Source organism: Pteropus alecto, unplaced genomic scaffold, assembly GCF_000325575.1.
Source record: "Pteropus alecto unplaced genomic scaffold, ASM32557v1 scaffold121, whole genome shotgun sequence".
NCBI lineage: Eukaryota > Metazoa > Chordata > Mammalia > Chiroptera > Pteropodidae > Pteropus > Pteropus alecto.
In genome coordinates this window covers 2,923,396-2,933,709 of record NW_006434369.1, presented here as the reverse complement: position 1 = coordinate 2,933,709, position 10,314 = coordinate 2,923,396, and the positions used below count along the sequence as shown (strand labels likewise).

The window sequence follows — 10,314 nt, the reverse complement described above, 5'->3', positions numbered from 1 at the left end:
AGGGCTATTAAACCTGATTTCAGCTCAGGAGTCCCCAGCAGTGCTGAAGCAGGTCACCTTCAGCAAGAGATCTGTTCATCATAAAGGCTGCAGAGAGGGTCTCCTCTCCTGCCTTAAAGGCAAGTCTGAGTTCAGATGACATGGAAGGCCAACAGAGACAGAGGTCAACAGAGGGTGTGATATCCAGAGAATTCTAAAAAAGAACTTACAACAATATTAATTTTCTTTCAAAGAAAATGCAATGTTTCAAAAAGGAAGAAGATAGCATACATTAATGACTAAACTCAAATTATACAATTTAAAAAAGTTTTCAGAATGCTATTTTAAGAGTAGCATTTATCTTATCTCTCTATGTATTATACCTAAACATTGATCAAATGATGGTTTTTTAAATAGTAGGCTTCTAAAGACCTGTTCTATTTTTCTATAATGGCTGCTGAAATCTTATTATCTGTATTTTATTGCTATGAAAACTAAAATATAGAGCAGTTAAGTGACTACCCAGTGAACAAGTGGCAGAATTGGAAATAGTACCCAATATTTTATCCTGCCTATTAAATCATACTTCTCGCTAACCTCAGGGTGCTTCTTTCCACACTAATCTACTTTCGATTCATGGCTGCTGAAGTCCTATATGGTGGCCTTGGAAATCTACAATCAGTCAGCCTTAGCTATATATTATATTCTGTTAAATAATTTCATTATGAGAGTAAGGAAAATAGAACTTAAAACTTTTTCTTTGAGGACAAAGTAACTTGTAACATGTCATCTAATATGCCACGTATCAGTAAAAGGCAGAGACCTGGCTTAGGAAAGAGATGGCAAGGAAAATGTTCAAGAAGGTTTCATGTATAATGTATTCATAAAAATGGCTTTATATTATATTAAATATCTCTTTTGTCTAAATACCCTTCCCTACTTTACCCTCTCTGATATCAATTATTATTGACTACCTTATATTTAGATTTATGTAGGCATATTTTATTCTCCCTACTAAATTCTAAAGGCAGTGATTGTGTGTCCTCCACAGTGCATAACAATGCCTGGCTTGTGGTAGCTGCCTCCAAAGATGTTGCTGAACAACAACCACAAAAATGAATATTTTGGATTACATCACTAGCCTTTTGAGATGGATGTACAGCAAGAGCATGCCTAGCTATTAGCTAAATCCTAAGACTCCCATCAAGGACAGAGCACTGGAGGGGATGAATTGCAGCTCTAAACCAACAGCCATTCTCATGCTTAGAAGCACAAACCAAATAAAGGATTGTGCATTATAGAAAGGCTGCTTTGGGGTAAAAAAAAAAAAAAAAAAGAAACAAATCCCTCATTTAGTTTCTGCTCTGGCTGCAAGGAGGAGGATACATATGTTTCTCATCAGGCCAAAAAGACTGCCTAGATAAGGAATAAAATTCTTAAGTGAAAGATATTTATTTCAACTGTATGGGGAACTCCTTTACGGTGAACTTATACCCAGGGAAAATATTTTTATTGTGAAGTAAAAGGAAAGTCCTAAATAATTTTGAAGCATCTTGCACACCTGAAGAAAAGAAGTCAATAACAGTATTTCAATGTGTGTTGTATCTAAACTAAACTACAAAAGTAGCTTTTTACCATTGCATGCAAATGATGTCTGGAATATAGCCTAGTTTACATAATTGCACAGCTGTGGGCAGTCTGGATTCCAAAATTCAGGATGCATCTTGATAGCATGTGTCAGACCCATAAAAGGGTTAATTTTGAAAACAGCCACTTTCATATACAGATGGAGACAGAGTGGCATCATCAATGTTTAATCAATCAATAGGCATTTATTCCTATGATATAAAGTTTACGTTATCCTCCATCTGGAGCGAGTTGAGGAATAAGGAAGGGAATCTGTCAAAATCAAAATTACTTCTTGTTAGCTGTGCCCCTGTAATTTCAGTTCAGCTTAGTACATGTTAATCTTTTTTATGACTTAAATAAGGCAATAGAAAGTGATTATACTTTAACCCTCTTGCGAATTTCTCAAACACTTTAATCTAAACCCAACAATTTAGACCATGCTCTGGGATGAGCTGTCAGATCTCTGTCTCATAACATGATTAGATAATTGGCCAGTTACTTTGTAGGTTCCATTTCTTTATTGATTCTGCTCAATCTGTAGTTCTAGATTTCTCAATCCCTCTCTTTCTGCAACAACTCTGCTCTCTGTTTTAATTTCAAAGTCTATGAGTCAATGTTATAGAACATATGATATGGACTTTAAGTTCAAATAGATCCACACTTAAATTCCAATTCCATGGCATTACCAGGTGAGTCTCTAAAAAATATGCCAACCCCTCTAAGACACAGTTTCTGTATCTGTAAAATGGTCACACTAATACCTGCCTCATAAAGTTGTGGTGAAGATTAAATGGAATAGCATATATGAAATGCCTGGCACATACATACCACTTAATTCATGCCAGTGTCTTCTCTACCCTCAGATGGGATCACTTGTTTTCTCTGCATTTAGAATAGTGTTTTGTTAGTGTTGTTGTTTGTTTGTTTCATTCACTAGACTGAGACTTATTAATTCACATGGTCGAAGTACAGTGTAGAAGAAGCAAATTTGTGTCATTTATTTCTGAAAAGGCAAGTTGGTAAAAATGAAAAAAAGTCAACCGTATAAATATGTGTATTTGATCATCAGGGAGTAAGATTATTTATTATTATGTTAATATATTATTTATTATTATATAAGTTTGATTAGTACTATTACTGGGATATGAGTAGGGGTATATCAGTAAAAGTTCATTTCTTCCTGGCAGGATAAATAATAGAGGAAGGCACATTGCCTAAATGTATGTTATATAGAACATGTGTGCTATTCTCCATCATGTCTTATCTCCTAAATTTTCTTAGTAAAAAAAAAGTGGACAGGAAGCCTCCTCCTTCATAAACTCTTCCTGTGCCACTAGAATTTCCTAATCTATGCATACAGTATTAAAGATTCCCAAAGGAAGGTCTGCCAGGCCTCCTGTACTGTTAGTGACAATCACCTATTATGTGCAGAAAACCTTCAGGTAGAAAATAGAGAGCTGCTATCATTTTGTTTAAGACTCCAGATCAACATTGGCAGTTTAAGGTAATACAGGGACCTGGTTCTCACTGAAGTAATTTCTGTTTATTTTAAGGCTATGCAGGCAGCCATGGAAATGCAGCATAAAATCAGTAGGTACTAATGAATAATGAATAAAAGTTTACTCCCAAACCAGGCCATCAAATGGAAAGTCTACTCGATTTCACAATCCAAATCATTGTTCACCCACTTGTTCTGCTTCTTGCTCTCTGTGTGTCCTACTTTTTCTGTTCGCAGGCTGCTAAACCACTAAGCAAATCTATCACCATAACAAGTTCAATCTGCTTCTTGAGTCTACACTAGACTTTGCATCACAATAAAAAAAATTCTTCTATATACCTTAAACTAATTAAAAAAAAAAGAAAGAAAGAAAAAGAAATTCTTCTACAGTAAGTATCTAGAGTTCAGATTCTGAATATTCAGCAGTTCCTATGTTGTAAGAGTCCCACAAGGTTCTCCACTGGGCGTGCTCCCAACATGAAGTCAAACCTGCAGAGGTGAAGCAGCAGTGGTTTGATTTTTGACAGGCCCTTCTGAGAGGTACAAAGACTGGACAAAGTGTAGCCAACGACCAATCACCAGGACAGAGATTGCAAGAAACATCTCATTTCTTCATTTTTCTTTAAATTCATCTAAGTCAAATTTTAAGACCCAGCCCCTGAAGAAGACAAAAGTCAATTTCAGTCATTATGGGAGTTTCTCACCCTTAGGCCACACCAAGTTCCCTGGATCTCAAGGAGCACTAAATCTCAGAGAGTCTCCACTGGACATGAGACACTGGGGGTCACAGAATATCCCCAGAGTCCCCACGATCCCAGCCCTTTGGGATATAGCAGCTCACTTGCTTCTGCTACACTTGTGGGACTCAGAAACTGACAAACTGGAAGGCCCCTGCCTCTAAGTAGAGCAGGCCTTCATCCCCTATAAGCAGTCATGCTCCTCCCTTGGGCAGCTGCCACTGGGGATCCATGCTCGCCACTACTGATGAAATTCATCAACCCCAATCTCTTCCCAGTCCTAGGTAGAGGGAAGATCTGGCACCTCCCCTCTCAATGCTCTCAAAAGCACTTCTAGCTCTTCCTTCCTAATCTTGCCTGAGCTTAAACTTTTACAAAAATAAGAAAGAGCTTCTGTTTTTGAGGCAAGAGAGGGCAAATCTCAGATTTCTGTTAGAAATGGAAGGAGCGGAAGTGACTTTGAGAAGGAAGCAAAACTGAAATCGCAAAAAAGTATCCTGTCCTATTGGTCTCATAAACAAGTAGGAGACAAGAGCTGGCCTTGACTTCTTGGCCTGGGAGCTGTGTAGGACCAACTATCCCTAACAGAGAAGTCATAGGAGCCACAGCTCCCAGGATACTGGCTAAGAGTGAGAAATGAAAAACAATCACAGGTGTTTCAGGGCAGCGCCCCTGTACACCTTCCCACCCGTCCCTCCTCAAGGGATTCTAGGTAGAGGTACACATGAGTTGGGGTAGGGTAGGAGTAGATTAAATAAAATAAGGAAGACGAAAAGAGTCGTAATGCCCAAAACATGGCAGGAATCTGCAAACACAAAACCATCCTACTTTTGTACCTGAAATCCAACCGCATGTTTGGAAAGAGGTCACCCCATTAGCAGTCAAAGGGATGACCCCAGATCGATGCCAGCAAGGGGCACCAAGGAGGGAGAAAAGGTTGGTCACAGAATAGTGTCACTACCCAGAGACAGTTTAAAGGGGCCTTTAGCAAGACAAAAGAAATTATATTTACTCGGGGCTGCTCATAGCCATATAACGAACATACCTGGACAAATGGCCAGGAAATACCACTGGAGCAAGAGGACTGGTGAGGCAAACATGGCCAACACTAAGAAACTGCTGGGGAACTGCGGGCTTCCACGGCCAAGGACCCTGCTGTGGGAGGAGGTTCCAGAGGAGTCCACATCTGCTACCATTCACCACTGTAGACAGAGACTCCTGACTGTACCCTGTCAGTCTGGTATTGCCAAGAAAACTTCAGTTACACTTTCAAACACAAATAGAAATCTCTTAATACTATTAGAAAACAGTTAATCTTCTTAAATGACAAGGTATCTCCGTCTGGTGCCTGTGTGACTTGACTGAGATTGAACTTAAGCAAATGTTTATGGGAACAGGAAACAACGATTAACAAATTCATTAATTCAATTACAGCACAGGGTAGCTCCTCAATAAATGTTTGTTGTCACTGCAGCCGGTGATAATTAAAATTCTGTTTCTAGATGGGTTGTGATGTATAATCATTTCATAACTATCTAAGTCCTTATGCCTTGATGAGAACTATCATTGTATGTAAATATTGACTAAGGCTGAGCCTCACACACGCCATTGAAATTCAAGTTTATAATCTCCTACTAACCAACAGTAATGAACTAAGCTGGGACCTCAGTCCAAACAAACAACTGCTTGTGTTGATGATGGAAGTGCAGGCATGCTCCTGAGTCAATACATCTTCTAGTCATTTTTCCATATTCTACAGGCAATCTGGGCTTATCTGACAAATTTTGAATGAGACTTCTCATATTTTTTCATCGTTCAGCAACTTTGGGGTTGCTCCTGGTGAAGGTCCCCTCTGTGATTCAGTCGCCACAAAGTACCAGGAGGAACTTGGGAGGCCAAGAGCACCTGGAAAGTTCAAAGGGCCTGTGGTTCTCCCAATGCCACACGCTGGAATTTCCCTAGAAGTAAAGAGGAGTAGCTTTTCTTTAGGAAACTATGTTCTCTTTAGAATGACCAAAAAGTAATTTTTCTGATTGTCAGCCAAAGCTGGTTAAGAACTAGAGTGCTTAGCTGAGTTTGGTTCCTGTCAGGTATTCGTCCACATATCTTCCTAATTTTCATCAGTGAGTTAAAGATTGAATGGATATAGAAATGAGACTTCTTTAGATATTTCCCTCTGCCACACCCAACACCCCACCACCACCACGACCACCACCACCACATGCACACACACAGAAACCATTTAATGATTTATCAGGTAAAGATGATCTACAGGACACTATTGATAAGGGAATTAGAATAAAGCAGGAAGCAACTTTAAAAATCAGTCAACCCAAACCTAAACACCTATTTTGCCACAAGTTATCCTTAAATATCATCCACACCACACAAATCAGGCTGAGGTGTTTGCACCAACAGGACTACCAGAAACAAGATGTGGCATTTCCTCTGAGTAGAACTTGGAGAAAATGGTCTCTTACATGCCTTGGAGGAGTAATAGATAGTAATGTGCTTTCTCTTCTGCATTTCTGTATATGTACCTTCTCTCATTTGCAAGTATCTATCAAAGGACAGGGGTAGGGTAGAAAGCATTAGGATTATTCCAACAGAAATTCACAGAGAAATAAAGTGTTTGTATTTAGCTTCAGGCATTGAAAATTGAGAAACACAATAGTTTGAAGGGCAAACATTGTAGAGAGATGGAGAGAGAAAGGAAATTCTTTAAATTCCTTCAATATATAAGCAACCAAGCCAGAAGGATCTTGGAATTTTTTTTTTTTCCATAGCATAAAGATTCTTTTTCTGTTTATGACTATTAGGCCATCACAGTTGCCCTAAAATAGAAAGAGGGTATGCCATAGAGGAAGACATATAGATGGAAGATTCTGAGCCTTCAAGCAAAGTACAGAGGAGGGTTTTCTAGGAGGGGATCATGGGAAGAGTTGAGAGAGGCCAGGAAACCAAATTCCAACATCAAGCTTCTCATGGCCAATTTCTTATCCTTAGAGTGGGGTAGAACTTTTGTAATATCCAGAAAGGTATAGGAGATCTAGCAAACTCTGGGCTAGTGGCATGTTCCTAGGGTGTAGCTGGGAGTGACAACAAGCCCTCCCCCAGGCTAGGGGATGAGACAACCTCATTGGCGGAAATGGCGTAATGGGTCTTCTGATGTCCCTCTTCCCAGCAGTGTGCATGGAGACTCTAGAGGAACTTTGTGCCTTGAACAAGGATGCAAAAAGGGCCAGCACAGGCTTGGTTAGGGTAACAAAGCTCTCAGGTTGATCCTTTAATAAACAGGACAAAGGGTCCAAACCAGTGGTAGGTGCTAGTACATCAGCACCCCAAATGCTGGATCTAACCAGCCATGCCTCCGTGTTCACCAAACTGGAGCAGGAAAGACCAGCCACTTTGTCTTAAAAGACAGTAGTGATACAGATGACCTCACCCCCAGGAGATCACACACCATCTGAAGGCAGAGCAGAGCCAGGGATGGAAACTCTGAGAGACCCAAAGAGGCAGAGGCTAACCTATGCATCAGAAGAGGTTAATGGAATTTTACTAAAATGTGGGGTCCCCTGCCCTTCCCCTCAACTAACCAGCAGACAGGGGCAAGTGACAAGATAAGAACAAGAAAGAGGTCATGTTTTCTTAGGGCACAAGAGTATAACGTGAGCGAATTTGCAACTTGGGTCCAGTCACTTCAGGAAAGTCTAAATCAGCTGCATGTATAGATGAAAAATTCTGAGCCTTAGGAAAAGTTGATATTACTAATTTTAAGAACATCAAATTTCATTCTTGAAAACTTTTATTTTGTATTGTGATGTTGGTTTTATACTATATTATACGTTTATATATAACCTATAAATTTTTATCTTTAAAATTTTTTCAAGTTGATGAGCATACGTGACAGGACATTTCGTGTCCTCCTCCTTCATACCTAATGTTTGGTTACCCCATACATGCACCGCTTCTGAGGCAGATCAAAAGAGCTCTCCTCCTCCACCCAAGAATAAAACAGGAATGGACTTACTGGTCATGTGATAAGGCAAGGCCGGGGAGAGGAGGAAGAACTCGGGGTCTGTGGGTGAGGGGATGAAGAAAGAGAATATTCTCAGGATGAGAAGTCTTCTCCCAAGGTCCAAGAGAGAGGAGGCTGCAGGAAGAAAGAGCGAAGGCTCCTTTATGTGGCATGAGGAGCAGATGGAGCCTTTTGAACAGGTTCAAGAAGCCACTTCCTATTTTTTGGCCAAGGGGAATTATGGATTGCACTGGAGATACTTGAGCCAGAGGTGAGAATATGCACTACATCCTCTTAAAAGCTGTGTGTCTGTGCATGTGAGAGAGAGAGAGAGAGAGAACCGTAATTTGGTTAGAAAGATATTTATTTCCTGGGAGTGGACGTACTGCCCCTAGTCCAACATTAAAGGAAGGCAAGAACATGAGGTTACAAAACACGAACACTGCAAATACAATTTTTAAATATTACTCTTATTCTTTTATTATAATTTGGAGCAATTCCCATAGCTAAATAACATTTAACTCCAACTTTCTTTCTTAATCAGGAAAAAAGTATGTGACATAAATATTTTCAGTCAGAGACTAAAGTAATAATAGTTTTCAAAGTTACTTTAAACCAGACTCATTTGCGTGTAGGTATATGCGTTTATAACTACTATGCTTTCTAAAAATTGAAATATATTGAAAAATGTGGGAAGATGGGGTAAGGGTAAGGTAGAGAATAACATATCAACATTTCCAATTCCTGAAATAGTATTCCCCCACTTGATAGTGAGACATTGAACTGCATGCAGGATTCTGTTTGTTGCTTTATCCCAAAGAAATGTTGTTGTTGTTGTTGTTGTTTCCCATTCCCTTTCATCTTGCTCCTGAATCTCTCCAGCATGGACGAACATTAAGAGGTAAGTGAGCTACTAAATGGAGCAAAGAATTATCATTGCAAAGAATTATCTTGAGGTTCACTGGGGTTTTCAGAAAGTAAGATATATGAGTGAGAATCTGATTTAACTGCCATAAATGTAAGTAGCTCTTACCTATGGCCATGCTACCCTGAACAAGCCCGATCCTGTCTGATCTCAGAAGCTAAGCAGGGTCTGGCCTGGTTAGTACTTGGATGGGAGACCACCTAGGAAGACCAGGTGCTATAGGCATAAACAATTTTTTAAAAAATAAGGGATTGTAAACTGACAAGGTCTTTGCAATCTGTGAGGTCAACCAAGGATTGCTTCACCTAAAAAAAAAAAAAAATGTAAGTGGCTCTTCACAGACCCCCTTCCAAAAAGCACCCCATTTGGGGGCATGAGGTAGAGTAGGAAGACTAACCATCTGAAATTGTCAGCTACATAAATTTATTTCACCATAAACTCATTTCAGCCTGAATATCTTGGCAATTTAAATAAGAGAGAGAGAGAGAAAATATTCAACATTCTTCTCTTTAATCCGCCGAGAAAAGCGGAAGTATGGGACTGTGCGTTTTGTGCTGTGCCTTTGAAAAGAGAACAAAACACAATGTCAGGAGATAAATTGTCATTTTCAGAAGCTACTGTTTTCTTATAAATTCTCAAGGAAATGTTGCCACCTTCTGGACAAAAGTGCAATAAGCAGTCACCACAACCTTGACATCCAGCCTATTTATAAACTCATTTACGTGGGTTAGTTAAGAAGAATTTTGCTTTGGCTTTCTTTTCTGTCATTGTGCCTGCACAACATTAATATGCTAAAAAAAAAATCAAGTCACTGTAAAGGCACTAATCATATGCATAATAGAACAGAAAGCCCATTTCACCAATTAAGCAGATTCTTCAAAGCAGGAATAATCAATCACACTGACAAAGTTTACCAGATTTTTAAATTTCATTCTCAGACTTAACTCTTACAAGGCTTAAAGGGAGGTGGGCATATTCTCAACCAAGTTTTCTCTTTACTTTTTTAAAATTAATATTTAATATGCTTTCAAAAATAGTTCCAAGTTTGTCTAGCTAAATGGTCTTGAATTTGATTTTTTAAATATATTTTGATACTTTAAAGTCATCGGTAATTCCTTGAGCATACAAATGCAATGGCAGCACACACATCCTGATTCATTGTAAAATGTTTATAACCTCTTTACCTGTTTAGTGTGCCCTTTCCATTAGTCAATTCGCACTAGCAAACCTATTTTCAATAAATAAGGTAATTAATATGAGCGTGTTCATTTATTTGAACAGCTATGTATTTGTCCCTCTAAAGAAAAATAAATAGCAAAGAAAGAACCACACCAGCACACTGAACCAGGACATTCCACCCCAACAAAAATCTGGAGGTCATCTTTCTGATATTTTTGCCTGATGTTTATGTCTCTAACACAGAGAGCCTGCAAGTGTAGAAAGCTTATTTCTCAGCTGCATGAGCACCACCCGGAGGACCCTCATGCTCACTCTTCTGGGCCCTCTAAATGTGTAAGCTTCTGCAGTA

At 39.2% G+C, this 10,314-nt stretch overlaps 1 pseudogene; it reads left to right on the top strand.

The window, feature by feature from the left end:
- Nucleotides 1-8,892: 8,892 nt before the first annotated feature.
- On the top strand, nt 8,893-9,011 carry LOC112477744 (annotated as a pseudogene).
- Nucleotides 9,012-10,314: the final 1,303 nt, after the last annotated feature.